Source organism: Archocentrus centrarchus, chromosome 18 (genome assembly GCF_007364275.1).
Source record: "Archocentrus centrarchus isolate MPI-CPG fArcCen1 chromosome 18, fArcCen1, whole genome shotgun sequence".
In the NCBI taxonomy this organism is placed as follows: Eukaryota; Metazoa; Chordata; class Actinopteri; order Cichliformes; family Cichlidae; genus Archocentrus; species Archocentrus centrarchus.
In genome coordinates this window covers 21,978,409-21,988,776 of record NC_044363.1, presented here as the reverse complement: position 1 = coordinate 21,988,776, position 10,368 = coordinate 21,978,409, and positions in this window count along the sequence as shown.

Below are 10,368 nucleotides of genomic sequence, written 5' to 3'. Positions count from 1 at the left end.
ATTTTGGTCACATTTCTGACCAATCATCTTGAAGAGTTCAGGCAGAACAACTGTACATCATCTGCAAAGTAGTAAACTAATATGTAAATGTCTCACAAGCATTCTAGTGTCCTATGGGCAGATATGGGGACCACTGATTAGAAATTATTTGGTACTGGTAGCAGACTTGAGCTTTTGGGGTCCCTACCAAGTTAATTAGAATGAACTTACCCTGCTTTGATGTTGTCCTGATGACTCCGGATCATTTATTTTGTGATAATTAATTGTTCATAGTTAATATTTTCAAAAGTAAGGAGATTACCTCAGCTGTTAGAACCAGAGGCAGGTCGCCACACACCATCACATCAAGTAAGTGTGAGGATGAGATGTAAAAAGTAGCCACAATCACCATTTTGCCATTTATTTTACATCAACATCAGGCCAGAGTATCAATAGGTATTGATATTGTTGAGCAGTATCAGTAGTGATGAAATATCCATGCCTACCTATAAAGCAAAGGTGAAGCATCTGCCTCGAAAGCAGGCCAAGACAAAGCACAAACTGCATTTGTGTGGCTCTGAGTGTGACACTGCTGGTTTCAGTGGAATTCCAGGCCTGTTGCCTTGTCTGTACACACTGTGGTTGTATCTTGTTTGCTGTACGGTACTGCTGTGGGTGATCATGTGGAACCCAGACTGGTGCGCTGGCCATGTTGTGTGTGCTGTCATCTCAGATGTGCACAGAACATTGAGGAGTCACAGATCACTACCCCTCAGGGAGATGGAGTTTGTGTGTGTTAGAGAGTGGTGAGTGTGGTTGTGTGGCTGTGTGTTGGAGAGCAAGAGAGAGGAAAAGAAGCTGGTTGTTATTTTACTTCTCACGTTCTGAACTACCTCCTTCAGCCTTGCTGTCAGCCTACCCTGACACCGTTACCTGACTGACTCAAGCCACGTGAGAGCTTCAGCTGACCAGATTCCCACGAGCACATTACCTGATGAATAAAAGCAGTAACGGGGAGCCTGCAAATACAAGCATATTAGCCCATGATTTTGATTTTGCACTCTCTATTTAAAAAAATGTAAAACATTGTTGAATTATCTTTTTCATATGATACCAATGCCCTTTGAAGTACGATAAAGGTTCATCTCTATAAACAGAAAAAATCTGTAACCAAGGAATAATATGTATGTCACCAAACGTTCTCTGGTTTCCATTTTTATCCACTTTTCCTATTGGGTTACATACAGGTATAAAGAGCCCCTATGGAGAGCAAAAAAGAGATTGCATTTGATTCTATCTCCAAACCACCAACAATGACTTAACTTTTATTAGCCTTCTTTAAAAAAAAAAAAATATATATATTTATAAATAATGACCAGGAGACAGAACAGTTAGTCTTAACTAATCTGCTACAAGCTTTTTTCTAACCACTCTGCTTTGGCTAACTGAACATAGCATCTAGCATTACATTTAGCATTATGAGTAGCACTTTTTACATTAGCACATCTTAAACACTTAAACTGCACTACAACAAGATATGTAAAAACAGTACACAACATTTCCATGGCTCCTGATTTTTATTTTATTTTTTTTAACAAAAGCATGTTTAATACATTCTCTGAACGGAACAGGTAGCTTAACAGAAACATGTAACTCAATGGGATTTTCCAACACTAATAACTCAACAGAAGTTGGTTTCTTTGTGCTAACAGTTCAGAAGCCAATAAAAAAAACTAGCTTATTAGCACTGATACAAGACCACACAATTTTTTTTCCTAGCAACTTGAGGTTGCCAGTGTGGTGCCACCGGTCTCTAGGCCTGCATGACAGGGGCTTTAGTTTTGTGTGAACAGTACTTAAATGTAATTAAAGGAAAACAATTTGATAAATGTAATCTTATCATAGTATAAGATTACTGTGATATTAGCATAAACACATAATATACAGTATGTGTAGCTGCATCAAGGTCTGCAGGTTCATCATTGATATCTTTGTTCTTCAGAACATTTTTGGATATTTTTCATTTGGGTTCCAGGCAGTGTCCTAAACATGACATGTGACTGTCATGGTCTGCCATGTCCAGAGTTTTTCCCTTTCCCCATCTGCTCGATACAGCGCTTTGCATTTGGGTCCAAATCTGAACACGGTGATTCACTATGATTTACATTCAGACTGCTGTGAGGGAAGTTAAAGCACGCTGAGCCACAGGTTGAGACCAGCGGTTAATCCTCTTTTACTATGAAAATCTGTATTTGCAGTTCTGACTGCATGGGTTTGTATCTTGCTTTGGGGCTGGCAGCAAAAACAAAACCAGAAAAACTCTCTGCCCAGTTTAGTGATGCATTTATGGCAATCTAATGCAATCTCTCTTTAATCATCCCTTTACCTGAATGATGTTAGATTTCAGGCTGGGAAATGAATTAGCTGGTGAGGAAAGTAATGTTTGACTGGCGGCTGAGCCTTTAGACATCAGCAAGCCATCATTAGTAAACACACGGCATAGCATAATACATACAGTATCTGAACTGGTGGCATGAAAAGGATTTTCCATCTGTCTCCAGCTGTCTGTCAGTATGGTATGCACACAAACAGAAACACACACGTCGACAATAAAGACCAGGCAGTGATGGGTTTTACATCGCTGCGAACACGAGATATGACTAATCATGATTATATGCGAGTAGTCTATTCCAGGCCGAGCGAGCCTATCGCTGCATAATCAGGGGGAAAAGGAGAGCGAGAGAAACTCCTGTCACAGATATTCGGGTGGAACCTAATATTTGCATAACTGTGTGTCAGATAAGGGGGGAACTATTATAGCGTGGCACAGCCATAACCAGCGGGCATACAGGCAGCGAGGCATTATGGGGGCTGATTGGGGATGGTGTGTGTAGTGATTCCATTAAAGATCCCCAGCAGATGCAGTGGATTGAGAGTTATGGTGGAAAGTGTGTCAGACTTTTCATGCAGAAACACTGAAAGTATTTCTGTATCTGGTTTTGAATGCAGTGAATAATGAGCAGTTTATGACATCAGTTCTGCCTCGCATCGTGGAAAACACCCAAAGAAGACACAGTGGGGTATGCATACAGTTGATAATATTGTATTGTACACTTTGCTAGTCTTATAATCGTAATCCCCTTAACTCTTTGCTGTCATGTTTGCTGAGTGTTTCATGCTGAAAAGCTGATCGTCACTTTAAATCCTTTTTTCTTTTTTTTTTTTCTTCTTTTTTTTTTAAAGTTCTGCAGCAACTAACTTTTAGGTTTCTGTCACAGCAAATGAGTGTCGTGGAGAATTATCAACACAGGCAGCTTTCAGCATGTCACCTCCTCTCTCAGTATGCAGGCACATGATTCTGTCTAGACAATGGTAGACAGGCAGCTGCCTGGGAGCACACTCGCACACAGACATGCAGACTCTCACGGCAAAAGCGTTCTGTCCCTTTCTTCTTCAGCAGTTGCTTCGGAGGACCAAAACTAATAGATGAATGTGCCCGGCCTATCAATCAAGCAGGACGAACAGGAAATCAATAAGCACAGGCAAACATTTAGAGGAATGCGACACACACATACGCACAGACACACCCACCCTCACACATACACACACATAGATAATCTGAGTTGTGTGACTTTCCCTTTCATGGCTACAATAGCATCCCAGGGAGATGGCTACACATTGACCCAAATTTTCTTGGATGAGCACCCACGGCTTTCACTTACTGTCACCCCGCTACCCTCAACTTGTTAATCAGCAGGTTGCATTCTTAATATTAATAATAATTCACAGACCTCCAAGTCCACATTTGGAGTTTGCTGGTTTAAATTGGTTTGTCAGCCACCAGAGCCTGGTTAATGTCCAGTCTGGGACTTTTATTTTGTTTTCACTTGCTTTGTGAGGTTTAAAATCATAGCCTGTATATAAAAGATGGTCACAGACACCATGCCATCACCCACTGAATTTTTTTGAGGTTGTTTAATAGAAATAAAAAAAGAATATTGTACTCATAAATATACATTAATTAGTATATAATTGTCTTCCAACAATTTGATGCGTTCTCATAAACTTATAGAACAGAAAAGCTTTATTGTCATTATACGTCAAATATAATGAAATTACAGAAATTATGAAATGAATACAATTCTAATTAATCCATTAAAAATACATACAAGCAGGTCCTAGTTTCTAGAAGCCGCTATAGTGCTCTGCCATCTTGAATACAGTGGCTGAAATGGAAGATCACAAATAGCTCTTTCAAACTATATATGACCATTTTACATTTGTATATGAATGTTTTCAGCATTTCTTTCCTGTTATGTCTTTCTTCTCCTCTACCACTGCTCTCTCCTCCCTTATTTCCACCTTATCCTCTTCCTCCTCACCTAAAGCTTCATCTCCTGAACTGAAGTCAGGGCTCTAACACACGAAAATGAGCATAAACACATTTGTTTAATCCCAATATTTTTGCAGTTACTTATTGTCAGCAGATTAGACATGAATCCCTCCCAAGCCATTTAAGCAATAACAGTAGCTGGTTATAAGCTAACATTATTCCAGCTAATGTTAGGCTTGCGTGTCCTCAAAAATCACACTTTCCCTCTGATAAACAGTTTGGTTACATTCTCTGATCATATGAGAGTTTATTCACAGAGTGTCCGAGTCCAACAATGTTAGATCCACTTCCAAGAAAGTTTCATCAATGTCGACTTAAATCAGCTAACAGCGGCAAAAACAGAAGTGCTTACTGGAATTGGGAGGGTTAAGAAAACAGAATTTAGTTGACTACATTCTGCAGTCTACTGACATCTAGCGGTGAGATTTTACAAACTGTACCTTTAAGCTTCCACATCAGTGTTCTGGTTATGTCAATTTATATTTATTTAATTATTTATTTTTGGAGCCACAAGTGACCACATTTGAATGAGAAAGTGAAGCGCTAAGCTAATGCTAGCAAATTTGGGTAGCAAGCCTCATCCATCAGTTGTATGGGTGCAAATGCACAGACACATACCTCCTAATCAGTGCGAAGCAACAGAATAATACAATACTAGAATCTCATTCACCAAAACTGAAGTACAAATTTACTGGACCGACAGAACCACATACAGTAACAAGCCATAATATTTGTCAGATAATTGGATTAAAAGTGCTCCACAAAACACCGCAAACATGTCGGAGCACGCGAGTTAAATCACTCAAATTATCAAAACTGAAGCAAACCAGACAGCCTGCAGGTCTGAAGTATCCATGTCTCTAACTTTAGGCCTTAACAAAACCCAGACAGGTGAATTATATACTAATTTATCCCTGTACAGTTGATAAGAAGGTGGAAATCGGCTATAAAGATGAAAACCCTTATTTGTACTAGGCTGTAAACATGTTAATTTCAAAGCTGTAGTTTGGGATTTTACCACAGGAGTGTATGAGAATTGACTAGCTTAAGTAGCTATTGGAGGAACTGCAGTTTTGGACACTTCTGCATTGGCTTTATTTTCAATCCCAGACATTGCCAGTTGGTTATAATACGCCTTTTCATAACATTAACCGCTTACTCAGTGCATTTAAATGAGACACCAAGGGATCCTTTTGCTACAAACATCAATTTGGGAGTGATACCTGGGACGTCACAGCACCAGAGCCAAAGGACACCCTGTGAGTATGTGTAAGACTGCAGCTGCTGCAACAAAATTGCAGCATTTATGGGAATGAGAGCCAGGCACCTCCTTCAGTCACTTTTTTTTTTTTTTTTTAACTTTCCCGGCACGTTTACATCCCCACAGCCTAGATAAATGCACAACACAGCTCCTATTACAGGCACGAAACATGGCATTTGAGACACACGAGCACAAAGACGGAGAGCAAACAATAATTAACGAGACAAAACTTTTGCTGTTTTGTTGAGAACAAAGCGAGCGGATGAAAGGGCAGAGGCAAACATCTGGAAAGTCTGATGAGGGCCTTTCAAGTGGGACAAGAGATGAAAACTCCTGCCTTCCAGGCATATTAACAAATGCTTTAAAAAGAGACCCATTCCTTATTGGGGGAGGCTCTTTCAGTGGGGCCTCTTTGCTGTGCTGGAGTGTTTTTTTCATCGCCAAACAGTCAAAGAGAATTTGTGAGCAGAGCTTTGGAACAATCTGGGTCTATATTTAGAGAAACGAATGAATCCACAGGCACAGGCAGTAATCAGATAATTAGGAAAGCAAATTAAAATAGACAGATACAGTCTGTTTGCTGGAGGCCATGTTTAAATTCCGACTTCTCTCCCTTCTCTTCCTCTGTTTCTGATTCTTTTCAATCTGTTAACTCCACTCTTGTGTCCCTCTGCACCTCGAGCTACATCAGCACAATCAATACCGAGGTACGTTTTCACTGCACATCTTCACTTTGACAGATTAATGGATCTCTGTCTGTGGATTTTTTTTGTGTGTGTGTGTGTGTGTGTGTGTGTGCGCGCGCACTTCACACATCTCTGTCCAGCTGCTGCAGCCAGTGGCATTATTTCTTCTGTGGCTCGTCAAAGTCACGGGGTCAGAGCTTACAGTTTGTACCCTGTAGCTGCATGTAAAGATTTGCTCCATGGCATATTCCCTCTTCCAGCTCCAAACTCAATGGAGCAGACCCAGACCACTCTATCGATCTTTATCATGAGTTGTCCACCATCATGATATTTTCCCACTGTATCTGTTTTCATGACAACAGACATTATTCATCAAATCCTTGCGACTGCTTTGTTCCCCTCACCTCCATTTGCCTGAAGCTAAATGCCACGGGAAGATTTTCTCCTTTTTCTGTCAGACTTTGGCTTTTTAGCTCCGTATTGACTGAATGGTCTTTTTTATATTCATCACCACTGATTGTGCTTCCTTTTTAATCTGGTCCAATCTGCAGATCAGTTACTGTGTTTTTGTTCTTTCGTACAATACTCCTGCACTTTGGATTCACTATCCCCCGGAAATGACTGATTTAGTCTTCGGGGTCTTTAAAATGACAGACTTTTGTTGGCAGAGCTGTATAACGGGCTAAATAAAACACTGTTGTCACAGACAAACACAACTAGCCATGCCATTTTTTTTGTGTGTGCGTGTGTGTGAAATTAAATATTAATGATAACATAAGCAACAACCAAAGGGAAGTTATGAAAGAACATCCTCAGTCATTACTTATTAAAAGGTTCTAACGCTCAAGCTCATTAGATTTTTATTTAGCGTTGCTAAATTTTGATTGGTGCGTGAGATTCCCTCTCTTCCAATGAGTCAACAAAACACCAAAAATAAAACCCTCCAAATATATACATCACTGATATGAAATGATCAAAATTGTAGCTACTGTACTGTAGGATCACACTGTTCACAGAAGACGACAACCTTTAGCTGTACCTCCATTTCTTGGTTACACCTCGTTATAACTTCTTATTTGAGTTTGCTTTATGCTTATTGCAGGGTAGTTTTGGCATCAATAAATTTTCTTATGCTGAGATCTACAAATATTTCACAGTTTTTCCTGGAGTACGGCACTTGTGGATACCAGCTGTCTACAGAGTACTTTACTGGATGTTTCTGCGGTTATGCTCGAATATCACAATCATTTAATTGCTTCTGGTTAACATCAATTTGTGTATTGCGCTCACACGTTTTCATTTAAACTAAAAAGAACAGTGTTTACAAATTTGATTTCCTGTTTAGCTTCATGTGTTTGTCAGTCATAGCCATGGTGTGCATTTACTGTATTGTTCCTCAGTCAGTTGCACAATGGAAAAAGCACAGAACACATTTTGTGCTCTAAATAAGCAGTTAAAAGGATCAAATGGATCATCAAGTGATCAAAAGTCTTTTGTTTATTACTTTTGGAAGTTACCAATACACAGAGGTTATACCAGCTAGAAATGGAACAGAACTGTAAAAATGTTAAAGGAACTTTTACCAACTAAAAGTGGATACATCTCAAAAAGCAGCACTCAGAGATAGTTGCTACTAAATACACTCACTGCCCATGTGATTAGAGTACACCTTCCTAACACCAGGTTGGACCTTAATTCTTCATAGCAGAGATTCAACAAGGGGCTGAAAACATTTCTCACAGATTTTGGTCATTGTTTGCATGATAGCATCACACAGTTGCTGCAGATTTGTCAGCTGCACATCAATGATGTGACTATCCCCAAAAGTGTTCTATTAGTGTGAGATCTGGTAACTGTGGAGGCCATTTGAGTGCAGTAAACTCACTGCAAGAAACCAGTTTGAGATGATCTGAGCTTTGTGACATTGTGCGTTATCCTGCTGGAAGCAGCCATCAGAAGATGGGTACACTGTGGGCATGTAGGGATGCACATGGTCAGCAGCAATACAGTTGGTGCTATGGGGCCCAAAATATCCTCCATACCATTACACCACCAGCAGTCCCGAATTCTGACCCTGCAATTCTGAATGTTGCGGCAGAAATCAAAACTCATCAGAGCAGGCAATGTTGACATTGTAGACTTTGAGGTGACTGATTAGCTAATTGAACACAGGTGGTTTGGAAATCGGGAGCGAAACGAAGGGTGGAAACACAGCTACTGGAGAAATAAAGATTACAAAATAAAACAGGAAGTAACTTTAAGAGAAGCCATAAGAAGAATCCAAAACGACACAGGGAGACTTCTTGAGACTTCTTTATATACTATTTCTGAGAAGTGCAGTGATGCTTTGCATATAGCACCCCCCCCCCCCCCCCCCCCCCCATGCTAAAAACAAAGAAAGAAACACACACATACACACGCACGCACACACAAAGAAGAGGACCATATAGAGCCTCTTCACTTTTGCCACCTCCTTTCTTCACATACTTTTTACACACAGTGTGTGCGTCATAAAAGTGCTCTCTATTTACCGTTCCTATGTTGACATTTGAGAGTTGACCTTTGAAATCAAACGGTCGCGTAAGCAGGGACCAGGGATGGCATTAATGAGGGAATTTGGCGCATAGTGTCGATTTAAAAGTCCATTAACTTTGCAGAGCTCTCTGCATACCAACTCTGCTCTATGTTTTTCCCCAATCTACCACAGCTAATTGCCATTCTGGGTAGGGATGGCTATAAAAGTTTCCGTTTAGCCATTCACAGAGGTTCCTAGGTGCACCTTGTGGTGTGTGAGACAATATAAGCCTTTCTCCAAATAAATAAGATAACAGAAGAAACGGGTCTATGGGGACAACTGATTCTGCATGCTGAGCTGAATAGTTAGTAACAGATGTTATCAAGAAGTAAATTCCTGATCCCCTCTGTGCAATTTCCATGTTTTGTCTCTTGAAATCGCAACAAATCATCAGCAGAGGGGGATGAAGGGGTGACAGAGAAATATTTCCACAAACAAACCAAAAAAAAAAAAAAAATGATGGGAGCGATAAAGCACATTTTCTTCTGTTTACTGTGGGGAAAAGTCTGGACAATTTACACTCAACTTTTTTTTTTTTTTTTTGCTTCAAGGATAATGGATAACAGAGGGAGGGATGAATGTCTGGAGTGGTTTGAAGTTGTTTGTGTTCCCTCTTTACAATGGCAAAATGCATCTGCAATCTGCAAATGCAAAGCAGGTAGTGTTCAAATTAAACCACTACATTTAATTCTTTCTCCCAGACCAAAATAATCCTCAGTTATTTTATGCTGAACCTCAATGCAACCTCTGAGTCCTTTTTGGCTCCTTTCCCCTCTTCCCTTTAAGACAACTTTCTTCTGATTGGCTGCCAGAGATGACTGTGTTAGAAATATCTGCGCTGTCTGGCAACTTAAATAACCACAAATACAAAAACCAGTTTGTTTTATTTTTGAGGAGCAGACTTAGCTTTTGGCTCACATGGATTACTTGCACATTCTCTGACTGTATTCAAAACTTTGGCCATCTCTAATGTGCGCATCCTCCATTTAAACAACTTGTAACAGCTATCCTTTAATTTTCATAAATCCATATTTAATAAATGACAAAAATGAAAGAATGGTTTGAAAAATTTGTCAGAGTTTTATGGTCTGGACAGGCTTGGGGTTTTGCCTGTGTTTTTCCCCCTGTTTATTTCTCTTGCTCTCCAGGGGAGATGTGCGCTGGCGCTTCCTCACAGGTCCACCTGCGGGTGGAGTTGCCTTTTCCCAGGCTTTCCCTCCCGCACCTGCTGCTCACAGTTTAATCAGCTCATGGTATTTAAGGACCGGCTGGTGTTGCCAGATTGTTGTCACTATCATGGTAGTAAATAGGCCTCCTTTGTTACCTCCTTGTTCATGTGTGTTTCGCCTAGTAATTCTCTGCTCTCCTTTGTTCTCCCTGAAGCCTGTGTGACACTTCCAAGTTCACCATCCTGCATAACTTGGAGGAGTTTAACAAACAAAGTCAGTTCAGCTCACCTGAACCAAACAGCCGG